At 36.0% G+C, this 19,066-nt stretch overlaps 1 pseudogene; it reads right to left on the minus strand.

Moving 5' to 3' along the window:
- Positions 1–12,420: 12,420 nt before the first annotated feature.
- Positions 12,421–15,507, minus strand: LOC119826084 (annotated as a pseudogene).
- Positions 15,508–19,066: the final 3,559 nt, after the last annotated feature.

Here is a 19,066-nt window from a genome sequence, read left to right on the forward strand (position 1 = left end):
AGCATGAGGATCCAAGACCAAATCTCCAGCACCATCATCAAAGCTAATCAGGGCATCAGGCCTATAATCTCAAAGGTACAGATGCAGGGGAGCCTGTTTTGTTTTGTTTTTTTGTGTGTGTGTTGGGGAGTATTATTCCACTGAAATAATGAACTCTACATTCAACAAAAGATATAACTCAGAAATCATCATGGCACACAGTAGAAGACATTTTTGATTTACACACATGCATGTATAGACAAACATATTTACAAATACAGACACTCATACACAGAGAGACATATGCATCTCACTCACAAAAAGACAGCACCTGTAAGAGACCTAAAGTAGAAGGGTTTTTCATGATGTAAAAACCTGTTTGAGAGCCACAGATTCCAGCACTGAAAATCAAACTACCAGATATCATTCCTCAGATTGCTATAACTAGCTTAGGACATTAGGTGATTTCTTGACTTATCTAAGAAGCTTACATATTCTTGTTTAGAAAAGGAGAAGTTCAGACTTGACAATCTCTAATATAGTGTATATCTCTAAATTTACCATTTATAATTAGCCACCTACCTAAGAATGAAAGAAATTATGAAATTCACAGTAGTCTTAACTTCCTCACATTCTTCCATATTTCTCTGTCATCACAAAGAGATGAATTATGTAAGATTCAAAGGATGCACCTGAACACAGAAAAGAAATGTGAAAGAAAAGACTATATAGTTGGAGGGAATGGAAGGAGGGAAAGAAGTGAAAACTTGGATTGGTATGTATAATGAAAAAAGTGTTTTTGTAAAAAAAAAATTAAAAAATGATGTTGTGGCCATTATAGGACTTTCCTCTCTAGATAACATAACATATTTATATTAAAGAATAATAAGATAAAAGAATAATTGATAATTATTAATAATTTTATTATAATTATTGATTATAACATAATCAATTATTATAAAAATTATAATCCATAATCACACAAACTTTTTTCCAAGTAATGTGAGGGGATTTATAAACTAAAAAATTTATAAAAATGAAACAAACAAGGAGGAAAAGAGATTTAAGTTTTCAGTAAAAAACAATAAAACAATAGGCAAAAATATTAATATGCAAAGGAAAATAAAGCTAAGCCAGGGTGCCAAGAAAACTTAGAATACAAGGCTTTGTATAAAATTAATAAAATATTGGAATGGGGAAGTTAGCAGTTTACTTAGGTTAATATGTAAACTACTATTAATAAATATACATATATATATATATATATATTTCTTGAAAATGCAAAACACTTAAGCTTCTTCATTGTTTGGCATAGAATTGAGATGTTAAAAATGATTTGAAGATTTCCCATCAAAATAAAGTCATAAAGGTTAAAAGCAAATTTAGTGAGGCCATCCAACACCTCATATCAGAACACATACACACACATACACACGCAAACAAACACTGATTGCTATAATAAATAATAAAATTTAAACATGTTTAAATGGTAGAAAATTTATTATTCTAAGTATTCTACAACTTTATATATTTTTTAAAAAACTCAGCCAAAGACTATGTAAGTTGGTACTTAGGAATAGAATTGAGAGGAATTCATTCAAATTCTCTTCTTCTACTTCAGGATTATATTGGATCCTGACAAAATTTTGATGACGATGTGTTTTGTTTTTTGTGTGGGGAAGAGCATCTTTAAATATTCTGAGATAAGTAGAACATTTGCTTCATTTTCATCATGATCCAATTTCAGATGGAAAACAACACCAGGAAAATTCATGGAAATACATCTCAATACCGAACTTTTATTCAGCATCTCCTTAAGATGTTGACGCTGTGAGATAGAGTGAACCGGCTAGGCAGTGCTGCTATAGCCTCGTGCTTCAAAACACCTATTCTCTGCATGTCTCCAGCTTGCTATTTTAATGTTGCAATTCAACTTCGTTCACAAAATAGACAAATAAACTAACACACCAATATGTACCCTAACATATTAGAAGTAACCATGAATGATCAAATGGTCTTCTGCTTATTCAGCTGGTATATATAATTATAATCAGCTTGCTTATGGGCATGAGAGTAAGAGCTATCTGGAAAACATGGTTGCTATTGGCATACACACAGTCAGTAGGGGCCCCAAATGTCTAAAGCCTCTGACAGGAGAGGGGATTCTAAGATGATGCAACAGAAATAAAAACTCAGATAGACCACGTCCATCTTTGCAAAACAGACTAAGTCTTTGGATCATGACAATATGGGGGCATTATATAGTTTTGTGCAATAATTGATAGAAATAATAACAAGCCTGAATTGCAAAGACCAAAATTAGTGATATTAGTTGCAATATTGGTGACTGACACACAGTGAAAACCAACTGAATGCTATTGTCACTGCTGTTACACTTTGCTTATCACAGACTTCGATTACTGGAAAAGCTTGTCTCTTTAAGTATGGAAACAGTCAAGCTTCAAATGTGAGAGTTGCCCTGTCTTTCTGAAGAGGGTTATGAGAGTCCTTTCTCTTCTGTGCAGTTCTGCAGCCCAAGAGTAAGTAGGAATTTTACTATGACAGCTTTGTCTCTAAAGTTCTCAAATGTACAAGGATGATGCAATGGTGAAAGGAGCAACCACAGAAATTATTCATTATACAACACTCTCTACTAAAGTTTCTCCATTAATTCAGCCATTCTAGCATATAGGACTATTACCATTACTGCCAGAGCCGACTGGGGAATTTGGAGGTACCAAAAGTGGATGGGAAGCTTTGTAGTTAACCAGCAGAGCTGGAGCTCAAATTTAGGTATTTTAGCATCAATATCTATGTTTCTCACAAGAAAGTATGTACAAATAAAAATACTTGCCAAAGTCATATGTTCTCCAGTTGACATCTTATAACTCTATTCCTTTTCTATAAAAGTACATTCCTAAAGCAGAGAATAATATATCTGTCTGTAGTGCCTGCGACATGTAGCCCCTTCCCTCATAGATGTCAGAGAAAAGATAGGAGAAAGAACTGCTTCAACATTTAACATCCAAAGAAACAAACTGAGATAATTTGTTCATATTTTCTCTCAGGCTTTATGTAAGAGTACATATATATTTACACAGATGTGTACATAAAACAAATGTTATTTGGGGTTTTTAATTTTTGAAATTTTTATCCACTATGATAATCTCATTAAGATCTAGTTTAGTAGCTGTGTTCTATTTTGTTTATCTTTTTCATGTCATGTTTCTTATTCATTTCAAATATTCATTCATTTTTAAATAAAATAAGAATTTAAAAAAGAATAATATTTAATTTGTAATCTCAAATATTTTATAGATGTTTTGGAGACAAGTACATACTAAGAAAGTAATGTCAACGTTTATAGTGCTCTGCTATTTGATCTACTATAAAAAATACCATATGTGAAATATACCAAATACATAGGTGAAAAAAATTTAAAAAGCAAAACCAGAAAGGACTAATCATTTGTGCAGATCAAACATAATAAAACGCTACATTTTTAAAAAGTAAAATTTTTTTCTCATTTTTTTTATTAAAAATTTCCATCACCTCCCCTCCTCCTCCCCCTTCCCTCCCCTCCCTTCCACCCATACCTCCACTCTGCCCCTCTCCAAGCCAAAGAGCCATCAGGGTTCCCTTCTCTATGTTAAGTCCAAGGTCCTCCCAGCTCCCCCTAAGTCCAGGAAGGTGAGCAACCAAACTGACAAGGCTCACAGTGAGTCCATCCATGCTGTAGAGTTCATGCTCATCGCCATTGTCCTTGGTTTCTCATTCCTCCTCCACCATCAGCCACATTCAGAGAGTCCGGTTTGGTCCCCTGTTCCATCAGTCCCATTCCAACTGGATTTGGTGGTCTCATTTACTATTTACAAGGTTTTGAGATAAATGCTGATAAAGTTCAGGATATATTGACATTTCACGTGAAAGAAGTATCTGGACCAAATTACTGGAAATTAGGGACAGGCACAATTTTGAAACATTCTGCTCATGAAGGTGCCCACCCAGTTTGCCGAGGGTCCACCCTGACATAATCAGGCAGATGTTTGAAGAGAGGCACCATGAAGTTACATGTGATCTTTAACATTTTATACAAAAATGTGCTGACATTATATATTGATTCATAATCACATAGAATTAGTGAAACCTCTTCATGTCTTTTTGATATTTCACATTTTAAGAATATATTGCTAGTGAATGTCAATCTTCAAAACAGTTTATCTTTATCTTAACATAAGTCAGAGATAAAAAGTAAAGATTAAATTTGTTATTCTCCAAACCCTCACCTTATCTTCTGCATGTCCTTCCTTTGCTGGTCACTGCCATAATTACTAATAATACCACTCTGATTCCACATAATGTGTTTCCAATTTTATTGTCTACTCTTTTGAACTACTCAAATCATCCCATGTGTGTTATATGTTTATGCTATTATTTAACTCACTTATTAGTTTTGCACTTTTATGTATTTCATAACCACAGGTATCACATAAATACTAGTCTCCACAGAACATAGTGACTGACCTATATAAAGGTATATGATTTTATTTCATATATTTATTGCTTGAAAAAAGTAAATTTTGAACATTAAATGAAGTGAAATCATGCAATGACTGAACACATAGTGTTTATCACAGTGCCACATGTGTTTTTACTCCATATGTAGACCATGTTTTATTAAGTGACTATTTTCAGTGACATTTTAAATTACCTGTCAGTTGTTCATCTAATTGTGTGCAGAGGTATATGCATATAGTTGTGCTTATGTGTGGAAGCATATAGTATATATATATATATGTCTGTGCACATGTATCAGGAGAGGTACATGCATGTGTATGTGCCTGTATGTGCAAGTATATTTGCTGGTGTATGTGTTTGAGAAAGTTAGAGTTTGAAGTACAATGTCTTTGTTTCTCTCCACTTTATTTTTTGATGCAAGGCATCTTACTAATTCTTAATTTGCTATCCAGCTTGACTGGCTGCCAATGAGCTCCTAGGAGTGCTGGCTTTATATATGCATGTAGGCAGAGGAGACTGCTCATTCATTCCCAACTGTTCAGACCTGAATAATCACATAGAAACTATATTAATTACAACACTGTTAGGCTAATGATTCAGACATATTTCTAGCTAACTCTTACATCTTAAATTAACCCATTTCTATTAATCTATGTATTGGTACGAGGCTGTGGCTTACTGGTAAGAATCTGGCATCTGTCTCCTGCAGCAGCTACATGGCATCTCATTGACTCTGCCTACTTGATCTCTTTATCTCTGTTCTAATTTCTCACCATGCTTTACTCTGCTAAGCCATTGTCAAAACAGTTTCTTTATTAATCCAATGGTAATAAAGATATTCACAGCATACAAAGGGGAATCCTACATCAGACGCACATCTCCACACCCATCGTTTTATATGGGTGCTTGGGGTCAGGTTTCTGGTCCTACCGTTTGCATAATAACACTTGACCAACTGTAGCCATCTTCCTAGGATTTTAAATTGTCGTTTTTAATGGATAGTGGGATTTTATTATCTTATCTGTCATCTTCTAAAGAACATTTTTAAAATTCCATATTCTTCATACAATGCTTTAGCTAAACTTTAATTTCTTCTTGAAAAAAAAATCTTGTTCTGGAGACTGACTTTCTTTATTTTCTGAGCTTGAACAACTGCTTTACAGTTGTGCTAGGGATTACCTGAGAACTGCTCTCATCTTCAGAACTCCTACTACCCCTTCCCTCTTTCTCCTGAAGCTCCTCCTCCTACTGTTACTCTTCCTGGGGATTCTCCTCCATCACCTCTTCTTCTTCTTCTTTCTTACTACTTTGTTTCAAGACTGTGTCTATTTCTAAATAGATATATTTGCAATGTATTTGCTCATTTTGTTGTAGGACATGCTCAGTAAGTTCCTCGCTTCTTATTGCTGTGGTCTTAATAATAGGTATATGGGAGTAGGTTGATGTTGGCATATGGACACCATACAGAATCTTCTGTTTTATATCAAAGATCTTCGGATTTTAGAACCATTACTTCATAGACTACAAGCCTGGACTACACTTCAAATGTGTTTATTATAACAAGACTCTGATGCTAACCTGGTGGCTACTCTATGCTTTTATTTTCTGAACATTTTAATTAAAATTCTTAGATTTGTTTGTTTAATTTTATGTTTATGAAGTATTTTCCTGATGTGTGTGTATGTATGTATGCACACATGTGTACACACATTTCATATGTATGCCTTGTGTCCGAGGAGGTCAGAGAAAAGCATCGGATCCCCTGAAACTGGAATTACAGATGGTTGTGAGCACCATGTGGATTCTGGGAACTAAAGTGGTATGCTCTGGCAAAGCAATAAGTGTTCTTAATCACTGAGCCATCTCTGTCGTACCACTGTCTCAGCTTGGTCGATCACCTTCCTGGACCTGGGGGGAGTTGGGAGGACCTTGGTCTTAGCATAGAGTGGGGAACCCTGATGGCTCCTTGGCCTTGAGAGGGAGGGAGGGGAGGTATGGGTGGAGGGGAGGGGAGGGAAGGGGGAGAAGGAGGGGAGAGAAAGGGGAGAAGGAGGGGAGGGAGGGGGGAGGAGGAGGGAAGGAGATGGAAATTTTTAAATATAAAAAAAAATAAACCATGAGAAAAAAAAATGAAATATAATAAGATCATTTCTCCATTCCCTCTCCTCCTTGTATCTTCTCCCATGTCCTCCTCTCTGTTCTCATTCTCTCAAATTCATTGCTTATTTTTTCTTTAATTTTATATTGCTCCATATATACATATGTATATATTTACATATGATTATAGATATTTTATGTACTTTTAAGTAAGTATAACATGATTGTCTATTCTTTTCTAAACATTCTTAGTGTTATTTATTCCTCTCCTTCTGCATTGTCCCCCCTTCCCCTCCCCAACAAAGCTTTTATCTTTGTGTTTTAAATTTTCATATATATTTGTCTATATTTATATTTCATATAGATACATCTATATTTCTCTTTCAAAATAGTTATTTAAATTGCTCTTCTGCTTATTTTTCACTTGCCTCCTTTCATTGTTTTTAGCAGTTAGACATATGCACTGAGCATACAAACTAATTCAAATTTCATAATTATTTATAAATAATATATACAGAAGTTAGACAAATCACTTATTTATCCTTACCTTTCTTAAGGCTGATAATATAAACCAGTGGGTAAAGGTGTGTGTCTGCCAAGGCTGAAAACCTGAGTTCACTTCCAGCAAATTCCATTGCATAAGGAGAGAATTGTCCATAAAAGTTGTCCAGTGACCCTCCAGGTATATGTTACAATATGGTATGCCCCCCTTCTGCTCACATTAATAAATAAATGTTTAAAAGATTACTTCTTTAGTCATGTGATTTTTATGATAACCAAACAAGGCAAATCACATGCACAGAATTAGTACCGTGACTTCCATTAGATCCCAATGCAGGCAAAGACTGCAGTGAAGATATGTACATGTGAGGTGTACATTCTAGTTGGCATTTCCCTTGTTAGTTAGATATTGCTAGCCAAAGGTCATACCTTTACACTTCTGTCACATTCTATATTTCTTTTCATAAGGTTATTTAAGAGTGAAAAATCTAATTTACAAACATTAGGGAGTGTGAAAGTTTTTTAAAATAACTTTAATTTTAAACATTTAAAAGTTAGATCTCATATAAAAATCTGTGATTCTTGATCCTCTTAATGAATAACAGGGCTTACTCTCTCTAAAGTTCTGGGAGATTGACATACTTTACAATGATGGCTAAGTTGGCTAATGACCCTCACTGTCATGAACCTTCTCTGAGTGAGTGTAGGTAAAGGGAGCTTTTTCCAGAATACAGAGTCAAGTTGGGGGTCTCTGTGTCTGCATCAGTTCTGGTTGCAGGCTGTGGGAGTGTACTGCCTAGAACAAGCTTGCTGTTGCCATTCCAAAAATAGGGCTCTATTTTGAGATACCAGAACTCACATACAGACTAGCTTTCCCTGAGTATATTTATTTCATTTTTTCCAGTGATATAGATCTCAAGAGCACACACTGTTATAGCCATTCTGAATCTCAAAACATCAGAAGAGAGAACTACCCTGCTGTCTTACACTGTTCTTTATGTCTCCTTGAATTCTGTCCCTATCTCCCCAAATCCTGTTAATCTGTAAGATTTCAAGACAGTATGACTCTGGTTCTGAAGACTTTGTCCTTTAGAATAAAACCTACTCTTGTTTTGCTTGCTTTCCAATGATCCTTCTTACATAAATGGTGAGAGGTCCTTCACAGTGCTGTACTTCATCCAGATGTTCTCTCGCTCTCTCTTCTTTGTGTGGTCATTGAGTCTCCTTGCCATGACACAAGCTTCTAGGCCAATATGTAGCATCAGCAAGCTTTATCGTGTATCTTCTGTAGTGCTGGGTATAATTTTCTCCAATTGCTCTTGTCTGGTTTTCTTTTACTCTGATGAAATATAGTTTAGGAAAACTCAATTCCAAAAATGCCTCAGCATCTTCTAACTCCTCCCATTGCCATTCTACATCCAAAGACCTAATGACTTCAGATGAGACCTCTCAATGTTCTGCCCTTCTATTTCTATTATTTTCTATGAAATGGGGTTTCCAAACATAGCTTGTAGGATCCTTTGAAAAGAGACAGGAAATAAGCAATTCACTATTCTCACAAATAAACATCACAGTAAAGGGATGGCCAGAAATCATTTGGAAGTCGTGCATGTCAGGGTGGCAGAGGTCATCAGGGAACGAAAGGGAGATGTCACCATCACACTATCATGGCAGATTTATGTCTGTAGGGTAGAATATTTAAAAATGAACTGTGATTTTGAAAAAAAAATAGAGGTATAGAATTTGTGATTGGTAAAATTGATCAACAATGACGACCTGTAGTTGTTAGCATGTCTTGGTCTGTTTTTAGGGTGTTTTCTCTAGTTCATTTTCCTCCCACCCATGTATTAGCAGGGAGAATCATGGTAAATTAAACCATACCCATCTCTCTTACCTATGGTCACATTTTCCAGAACATACTTGTGAGACACGATTATGACTTTTGTATGTAACCATGTGGGTTTCATAACAGAAGAGACAGTGAACTTTTTTTCATAATAGTCATGAAGAATGCATATATTTTATCATATTAATGCAATCATTACAATATTTTCCATTTGCATTTTTCCTTATTGCTAGTGAACTCTCCTTTTGAGGTACACCTTGAGTTAACTCAAGCCTTTGTGTAGTTCTTATTAACTTAAATCATCTTTTTATGACTTTAACCACTTTACTATTCCCATCCTTTCTGCTGCATGGTGCTCTTCATTGTGTGACTTTACATTTGTATCAGGAATTTTACAACAATAAAGGGCACAAGAACTTTCAGATAATACAGTAGTTAAGCAGAAAGAATTTAGAATCAGTGGGATTAATGTGGGCTCTAAAATTAACAATGGAGATTTAGAAAAATTACATATTTCTTAGCATTTTTGCCTTATTTGTAAAACAGGAATAATAGTGTGTATATTTCGTCAGGAGGTACATGGCTGTTAAATAAATCAACTTGTAGAAATGTGTTGGCAGAAACCAGACACATTTTAAACACCAATGTCAATCTTATTATTTTTCTTTTTAGTCCTAATTTTTCCATTTATTTTTATTTCAAAATAAATTTTAAGCAATTTTGTATGTACACTACAGTTTCTCTCACACATTTGTGCTTTATGAGAAATTTTTATTTGTTCGCCACATACAAAGTTTCTTTTTATAGAATAAAGATATAATTTTAAATATTTTTGTGTCATTTTAAGAATTTTCAAATACATTTTGCACATCATTTTTTCCATAGTAATGTATTGTGCTGATTTTATTACCAAGATAGTTCTTACAAAAATAGTAGCGTCAATATAATCTAATTATTGAGAGATACTGAAATGTATGTTCACACATCTTCATCAAAACCTTTTAATTATTCTGGCTTAATAGTATGTTTGATTATGTAATAAAACCAGTTTTATTTTGCCACACTCATAGATATGAATGCATAGATTCTAACCATGTCCTTTAGCTGAACTGTGCAAAGAAAAAACACATACTGTGTGGAATCTTGAAAAGGAAAAGAAGGAAAAGGAAGGATAAGTCTGAGATATCAACCCCTTGGGATAGATGAATGAAGGCAATTGTGGGGAGGGATGGATAAGGAGAGAAAGAATAAAATGCCAATTTTATTCAGGAGAAATTGCAAGTGTCAAAGACATTAGCTTAGCTTCATTTTGTAGGATTGAAGATTTAATGAGAAATCCAAAAAACCACCAACACCTGGCATTGACCCTATACCCTGTGGCTTCATTTTAAAAAGTTTCCTTTTATTTGTACCTGCTCATTTTTCCAATTTAACATCTGAAACCTGGGTCTTTTTTTAAGCTCAATGGATATCATGATTGCTGTACACCTTTAATTCTTTGTTCTTAACTGCAAGACAGAGACAATAAGGTGCACATGTGCAAATCCATCACTATAAAAGCACAGGCCCTGGGCTGTGGGTACTCTTTAAAAAAAGACAAGCTGTCTACTCCATTGTGCTGCATACCTTTTCAAGTGCATTATTTAACTTTTGTAATCAGGAAAATTGGAGCGGAAACCCAACTCGAAGGAGAGGAGCAACCTGGTCATTGAAAGAGGTGAAGAATATTTTCTTTCTCCCTAAAACTTTCCGCACTGGTATTATTAACTCCTGTAGTCTTTGATGCCAGTCCATCTTTCAGAGATTAGTGGATAGATCCAGAGTCCTCTGCTGCCCTCTTTGGAAGCCACTGTGGGAGTAATTGTTTCAAAGGCATGGGCATACTATTGCATAATTGATGTGGAACCATTTTGCATATGCATGCATATGTGAGTGTGTTTGTGTTTCTATGTGGGTGTATGTACAACTGCACATTTCATATTTCTTCCTCATTCACTATCCTCCTTATAGTGATTCCCTTGAAGGTTCAGAGAACTTGAACCTCACTAATTTGGTTGGGACGGCTGTCACCCAAGCCCCAGGGATTTTCCCGTCTCTGCTTCTTTGGCACTGGAATTATAGACTTGTGTTGTCATGCCTGACATTTTACATGTGATCTGCAGATCAAATTCAGGATTTTATGATTGCATGTCAGGCATTTAGCAACTAAGCTTATCTTCAGATCCCAGAAGATTTAGATTAGGACATTTTTTCAGGGACGTTAAAAACTATAAAACTCATCCAGATACACTTGGAGTTGCCTTAATTAAGAACTCTAGATGCTTTTCATAGCTGAGGTTTCAACCTCTGGGTTTCTCCTCTGACTTTGTCTCATGCTCATGGGCTAGGCTGTTCATTTCTGATAAGCCTGGAGTCAGACAAAGAAGCCAGGTTGTCTAATATCTGTGGCTTTCTGATTTTTACCTGCATTAGGTTGGTTAAAAATAACTGGCGAATATTTTAAGTTGACTTTCAGAAATGCTATAAGAAGTAAAACCTGCCTGCATAATTTATAGGGAGAGGAAGAGATCAATTGTGCTGAGAAGAGCAGAATGAGCCCCAGTATTAATGTGATATGAAACTGTGTATAGGGCTGGGTGGTGCTGCTGTTAGTGACGGTGGCATTGTAGTTGCTGAATGCAATGTGGTAGGCAGGATGTTATTTAAATCTAATGTGTTTGTTACAATGAATAAACACTAAACCGTTGAGTGAGTCTAGGCCAAAGTGAAAATTGAACTGCGAAGCACAGGTGCCTGGCCATCGAGATCATTATTGTGGCTCCTGGGCTCACTTGAAGACAAGTTCGTCTGATTATCAGCCTCCGATGGAGGATGCGTGCCAAAGCTCCATTTCCCTCTGTTTAGAAAACAATGCTGCATAGCATATTTTACAAATAGATTAGAGTGGTTACCAACATGCACCAAATGCTGCTCTTCCTGTGTTAGCAATTTTACTAATACAGGCTAAGAGCTGTGCCAGATCAACACGCCAAATGCTTTCCCAACTGCCAAAGGGGAGCTAAGCTTTTCACTCTGGAGCATACTTTGGAGCTCGAGGTCTTAATTTACGTTAAAAATGATATAAGGGGGATATTGTGACTAATTTTTTCCATGCTTGGGATTTTTCTTTAATTTTTTAGCAGACAATGTAACACTTTTCTTACACCTTAAGTTAGGGTGGCAATCTTCCATAATAAATTACTTAAAGAGAAGCTTTGGTTGAAAATGCCATGAGATGGCAAAATCAAAGCAAAATGAAATCAGGTATAACAAAAAAACAAACCACTGTTCTTAAAATCCACACTTCAAGACCCACAATATCTAAAGAACACACATTAGTTGTTGATAAGTGTGGAAGTGTTTCCATGGGCCTCTAATCCTCACCACATGTAAATGGCAAAGCATGCCCAGCCCCCTTCCTCGTGCTGCATGGCAGAGGCTCACTTGCTCCACGTTATCTGGAGGCCCTGGATGGAAGACTCCAAGGTCTTGAAATCCCAAATTGTCGTGGCTCCATCGATGCCAGGAATGCAATATTTGTGACAATATTGCTTGTCGACTTCATAAATAGATACTTGAGCAATGCTGTTCTGGTACAGTATCTCTAAGACTGTGTTGCAGTCCTCGGTCCCAGCCCTCTTGCCCATGTTTTGGAAGCATTCTATTTTGGACATGTAGCATTGGATGCTCTGTTTTGGCCTGTCCAGCTTGAACACAAGGGTCAAACAGCCATGGTCACCATAGTTACAAAGCACTGGTCAGCAGTCATGGCCAGAAGCCACAACCCTGTTTCTTGAGATGAATGACACACTCAACAGTGGCAGGAACTCTCTTTTCAGAGTTGAAACCGGCATGCTTTCTGAGGCATCAGCAATGGACACAGTGCTGTCATGGCTGACCCAGGTCAGGCGGCTCCCACTGGCAGAGAAGCTAACCATGTGCTGGCATCACTACCACCAAATTTAGACATCAGCTGACCACAGGTGGCTAGTGCCTCATCCACCTCTTTCATACAGGCAGAAAACAGTCTGCATTTGAAATCACATGAGGCTGCAGCCAGCCAAACCCTGTTGGGATACCAGTCAAAGCTGGGGTTTGTAGAGCAAATCAGTTTCTTGATGTGCTTACTCACCCACCAGCCATTTTCAGACTCAAAATAATAAACAGAAATAAGCCGAGCTCTGCTCCACACAGAAAACTTGTTCTCTAGTGGGGTCATCTTCACAAAAGTGGCTACATGGTTAATCCTCAGGATCACCAGGGTGGGACTACAGATGCCATCTTTCTGACTCCAAACAGGAGCTCCAGTCTGTCCTGCAAGTGAGAATGCAGTTGCTCTTAGGAATCCAGTCAATGACTGTTGTGTACTCATTGTGTTCATTCCTTAGCTCATGACCTTACTGAATCCCATTCTTCTTGTAGATGTGCGCGTCATGATTTGGGTGATCTGGGTACTGTCCCTCTTCCAAGCATGGCAGATTATAGGCTCTAGCAGAAACTGATGCAAAGACACGATTCTTAAGTGTTTGCAAAGGTCAGAAACCTTTGGGCTTCCAGAGGATACGAGTGTGATTTAAGCACTCTGGTAACAGGCTCCCAGCAGGCACTGATGGAGGACAGAGGTCCAGAGGGAGCAGATGACAGATTCCCAACTAATTTTTTATTCAAGATTCAGATTCATTGAAGGCCAATTAAAGAAAGAATCACGTAATAATTTTTATTACTTTGTACTGACCCCAAACTCCCGATTGGTGTTGCTAACTTTACACTAGCCTAAGCTTCTTCATGTTAATATAATGCCATCTCCTTACATGTAGATTAGTACTATAGCTTCTCCATGTGCAATGGAAGGCTACTTTAAACTAATAAACTTACCACATGTGTGTTATGAAGAATATAATGACATTCTCTTCAAAAATGCTATGGTTTGGAATTTTGAGGAACTGATTTGATCATGAACACTTCGCACTTCTGATGGTTAACCTAATGTGAGTATATAGTTTGACGGACGGTTGGGAGGTGGGAGCTAGTTGAAGGAAATACATCGTTCTGAGCATGTCGCTGGAACTTTATCGCATGTATGGCTCCTTGCATGGCTTTTTGCTGTTTCTTTCTCCCAATCAGTTGCTCCTTACTGCAGTGGTCTGTCACATCAAGACAAGAGATTATGGTTGGAAATGTCTTTGATCACGAGTACATATACATCATTGATTTTTCTCAGATACCTTCAAGATGGTGACAAGAAACTGAATAATACACTTAATGAGATGTTGACTAGATTGATTTATTGCTGATGACAAACGAGCAATAATTTTATAAGAATAATATTATTAACAAGCCTAACAATAAACAAATGTGAAATATTATCATAAAATAGTCTAAACAAGAAGATACAAAAATGCATAAATGCAATCACAGCTGGAATCAATGCTGTTGAGGGAGACTCCCAGGATAGTCACATACTGAGGACATCAAGGAGTCATATAGTAAAACAGGTACATTTGGGGGCCTCAAGCTTTGCATTAACACAAATTTTGGTTTTATTGGAAGCCTACTTTCTTTTCATGAGGGTAAGTTATGAACAGATAGCTGAAAATGGGTGGCTTTGTAATTTAGGAGGTTATAATATGGCTGAAGTAACACTGCAGATAGAAATCCTTACAAGACCATGCTTTTTTTTTCCAGTTTATTTATTTTTTATTAAAAATTGCCATCTCCTCCCCTCCTCCCCTCCACCCACACCCCCACTCCCTCCCTCTTGAGGCCAAACAGCCATCAGCAAAACCATGCTTTTAAAAGTAAGCATGCATCCGAGTCTCTTGATTCTTGCGTATTGCTTTATACGTCCTTCACAGGAAAAACACATTTACTTCAAACATGGAATTATTTATGAGCACCTACTGTGTGATACTCAATGTACTCAATGCTTTTACTATCTCCATTTGATGTGAATGAACAACAGGACGTGTTTACAAGTGAAAAGACACGGGCAAATGTGTCTAATTGTGCTTTTTCAAAGATGCAATGGGGCAATAATATATTTGAGATCTGAACTAATCAATCACTATGGAACATAAGGAGAATTTTGATTAGTCTCTTGCTCAGAAACCTCTTTCAAAATTTGCAACCCTTACTAGATATTGAAAATCTAAATACCATGCTGCTTTTCCTACCTTTGTTCTTCTGCACTGATAGTTTTTAAAATGAAAGCCTTAATCTGTATTATATAGGATCATTAATTTCTGCATTTTACACTTGAGCAACAGCGCTCTGATTATCTGCTGCAATGAAAAGTAAGCAGTACTGCTTCTGCAGACTTAATTACCTACTGCAGGGCCTTTCTTCTCCCGTTACCACAAACTGTCTGGAAATGGGGTCAAAAGCATGATTAGAAACCAAATTAACCACCGAATCCAGAAAACAAACACAAAAACAGATCCAATAAGCCATTCTGAAACAGAAATCAGTCTCTTATCACACCTGGATTTATCCAGAGAACAAAGCCACTGAGCAAAGAAATCTTCCATGGCATTTATGTATATGATAAAAAAACAACAAAATTAACACAAAATGAGAATCAGCACTGTAGGATAGTGAACAGAGTCAGCCTAGTAATAGGATTTTTATAAAATATTTTTATTTAACCTATTAAAACACATTTCCTTGGGAAGGCCATAAAGATATCTAATAGTTTGCATGCTAATTTAATCAAATTTTAAAAATTAAAATTATGATTTACATCCTATACAAATGTCAGTAAAATGCCCGCATGACTTAAAATATCAGTCTTCTCAATATCAAACTTTAGCTTTCAAATGTAGAAAATGAGGCAGTTGTAATCAATTTCTATAATGTTGTCAAATCAGAATTAGTCTTGATTTTCTACATATGTGTTCTTTAATTGAGAACTCCATGATCTAAGATTTGGCAGATATTTTCTAATTCTCTGGAAATTGATAAAATGAATGCTATCCTCTGAAACACACAGTTTCTGAAGACACTGCCAGAGATCCAAGTGATGTTGAAACATTTTTCTGGCTGCATGGAAAAGAAAAATCTCCTCTAGATGCGAGTCTTCCTGTTTTGGGAAGTTAGTAGACAGTAATACAATGGTATAGTGCAAATGACATGCTGATCAATTGATATTAATCAGAACCATTGTGCTTATTTATATGCGCTATTATTTATATTGTATTGATAGAACATTAATATGGTGATCTAACTTTAAAGATTATGAAGCACATTTTGAAATATGCATAAAGGGAATGAGAAAGCAAAATAATAAAATATTTCTGTGACAGAAATGGAAATGAGTAGTAATAATTATAGTCAACATTAAGAGATCATTTTGTTCATTCAGTACCATTTAGAATGTTTTTGCTTGACTGTATCACAAACAAATGCAAGAAGTCAAGAACTTAAGCTTAAACTATAATCAATTTTATTTTTTATAATATGGCTGTTTTTAGTGAAGTGATTTTATGACAAGTTTACTCATCTGTCGCCTGTCTTGACTAAATTATCTGATTATATTTAAAAGTCATTGCTTATGTATTGCAAGTAGCTACATTCCTGGAACAAAGTCATCTCTGTCACAAGAGTTCTATAACAATTATCTATGAATCATCATGACCATGTCAAAAGAAAACAGAAATAGGAATTCCCTTAGCATATCTATCCCTTCTATGCATGTATATAAATTTCATTTGTGTTTAATCTCTTTAATCTAGTTTTACCAGATGAAAAAGCTTACCCTTAATAATCATAACACCAGATAGTCCTATCTAAAGTGGAGAGTTTGAGCAAATACAGAGTGGATACAGTGAGACATACAGACAGAATAAGCCAGGGCATGAATCTTTTCTTTAATCAAAGTTCTTAATTTGTTTTTTTTTCTTCATGAGGGTGATATTTACAGAATTAAAAGAAAAGACCTTCCTCAATCTGAATTATTCAGTAATTTGAACACTAATTTACTTTTTTGATGGAACTCTTGACTGAAGTGAAAATAGAAAAAATGCTGCATTCATTTTGAAACAACCTTAAAGATGCCCCACTATTTTCTTGACTTCTCAGAGTATATGAGTAAGACATAATGTCTACGTATTTTTGAAGCAAGATATTTTCAAGAAGCAAATGATCTTATTGTTACTAGTTCATCTTTCTAGAGCTATTTTCTCTCATTAACAGACCACTGTCCAGTGAGTTTTGGAGCAAGCAAAGCTTCCTGCCAAGCCATGTTGTATACTGCACCTCAAATGCTTCTCAGTTCTTGCTGTCTCTCCTCACATTCCCTTCTTCAATCTTCAATCCTACTTTCCCTTGCCCTCTCCAGCTGATCCTCCCAATCTGAGCCCGATACATCCACAACATTTATTCTATTTCTCCCTCCCTAAGAGATCCATGTCTCCTGCATAGTCCCTTTCCAAAATCAATCCTCTTTGGGTGTACAGATTGTAGCTTGGTTGTCATAGCTTGGTGGTTAATATCTACACACAATATTTTTCTTTCTAGGTCCAGGTTACCTCATTCAGAGTGACTTTTTTCTATTTCCACCCATTTGTCTACAAATTTCATGATGTCATATTCTCCATAGCTAAGTAATACTCCATTATGTAATTGTATCATATTTTCTTAATCCATTCTTCTGTTGAGGATCTTATGGGTTGTTTCCAGTTTCTGGCTCTTATGAATAGAGCAGCAGAACATGACTGAGTAAATGTCCGTGTGATAGCATTGAGTGTCTTTGGGATACAAGCCTAAGATGGTATATTCGAATCTTGAGGTAGATTGATCCCTGACTTTCTGAGGAACTACCATACTTATTTCCAGAGTACTTACAGTAGTTGTACACTCACCAACAATGGAGTAATGTTCCCTTTGCTCCACATCTTTGCCAGCATGAGCTGTCACTTGGGCTTATGATCTTAGCCATTCTGACAGTTGTAAGATGTAACCTCAAAGTATTCTGATTTGCATTTCTCTGATTGCTAAGACTGTTAAACATGTTTCTAAGTGTTTCTCAGCTATTTGAGTTTTCTTTATTAAGCATTATATGTTTCGTCTGTATCCCATTTTTAAATTGGATTATTTGATTTAATGGTTTCTAGTTTCCTGAGTAATATATATATATATATATATATATATATATATATATATATATATATTTGATATTGGCCCTCTATCATATGCAGAGTTGATCAAAATCTCTTCACATTATGTAGGCTGCCACCTTCTACAAGTAACAGTGTCCTTGACCTTACAGAAGCTTCTCAGTTTTATGAGGTTACATTTATTGATTTTTGATCTTACTGCCTGCACTATTGGTGTTCTGTTCATAAAGTGTTCTTCTATTATAAATTCAACATCTGAGAATATCTCTTCCATCTCTTTTATTTTGTTTGTGAAGCTTGCCTCTGAAGTTCCTATTGAATTTCTAACTTTTTTGCCAAGAATTACATAAATTTGGAGTTTTTGGTGATTTCTATTTCTCTTTTCAGCTTTTGAACAATTTTATTTGTTTCTTTCCATTGTTTGTGTTTTTCTAGATTTAAGGGATTTATTCATTTTCTCTTTAAGGGCCTCTGTCATCATACAAAGGGTGTTTTAAGATCTTTTACTTGTGCTTCATCTATGTTGGAATATTCAGTGCTTACTGTCAGAATGTTTTTGTGTTCTAGTGGAGACCTAGTGTCCTGGCTATTATTGATTCTGTTTTAAGCTAGTGTCTAGGCTATTGAGATTGGCATGATTATAATTCTAGGTACTGATATGTGGTTTTCTCGTTGTTGGTTGTTTTCTGTTTCCTTTTTGAATTTTTGGAGAGTGTGATGGCTATTTATTTTCTAGTCGGAATTTTTTGTGAGAGTTGTAGTCACTGAGGGTTTCAGATAAATTGTGTTTATGGTAGGAGTCTGAAGGGGTTCACAGATGGGAGGAGTGCAAAGTGGGCAATAGTATTGACATATTTAGTTTCCTTGGAATGGGAGTATATGATGAAGAGTGGTCTGTCATAGTGCTGGGGATAAGTCTGAGGCATTGTGTCTGGAAGGACAGTAGCAGAGGTAAAGAAATACACTTACCTTA

Source organism: Arvicola amphibius, chromosome 11 (genome assembly GCF_903992535.2).
Source record: "Arvicola amphibius chromosome 11, mArvAmp1.2, whole genome shotgun sequence".
In the NCBI taxonomy this organism is placed as follows: domain Eukaryota; kingdom Metazoa; phylum Chordata; class Mammalia; order Rodentia; family Cricetidae; genus Arvicola; species Arvicola amphibius.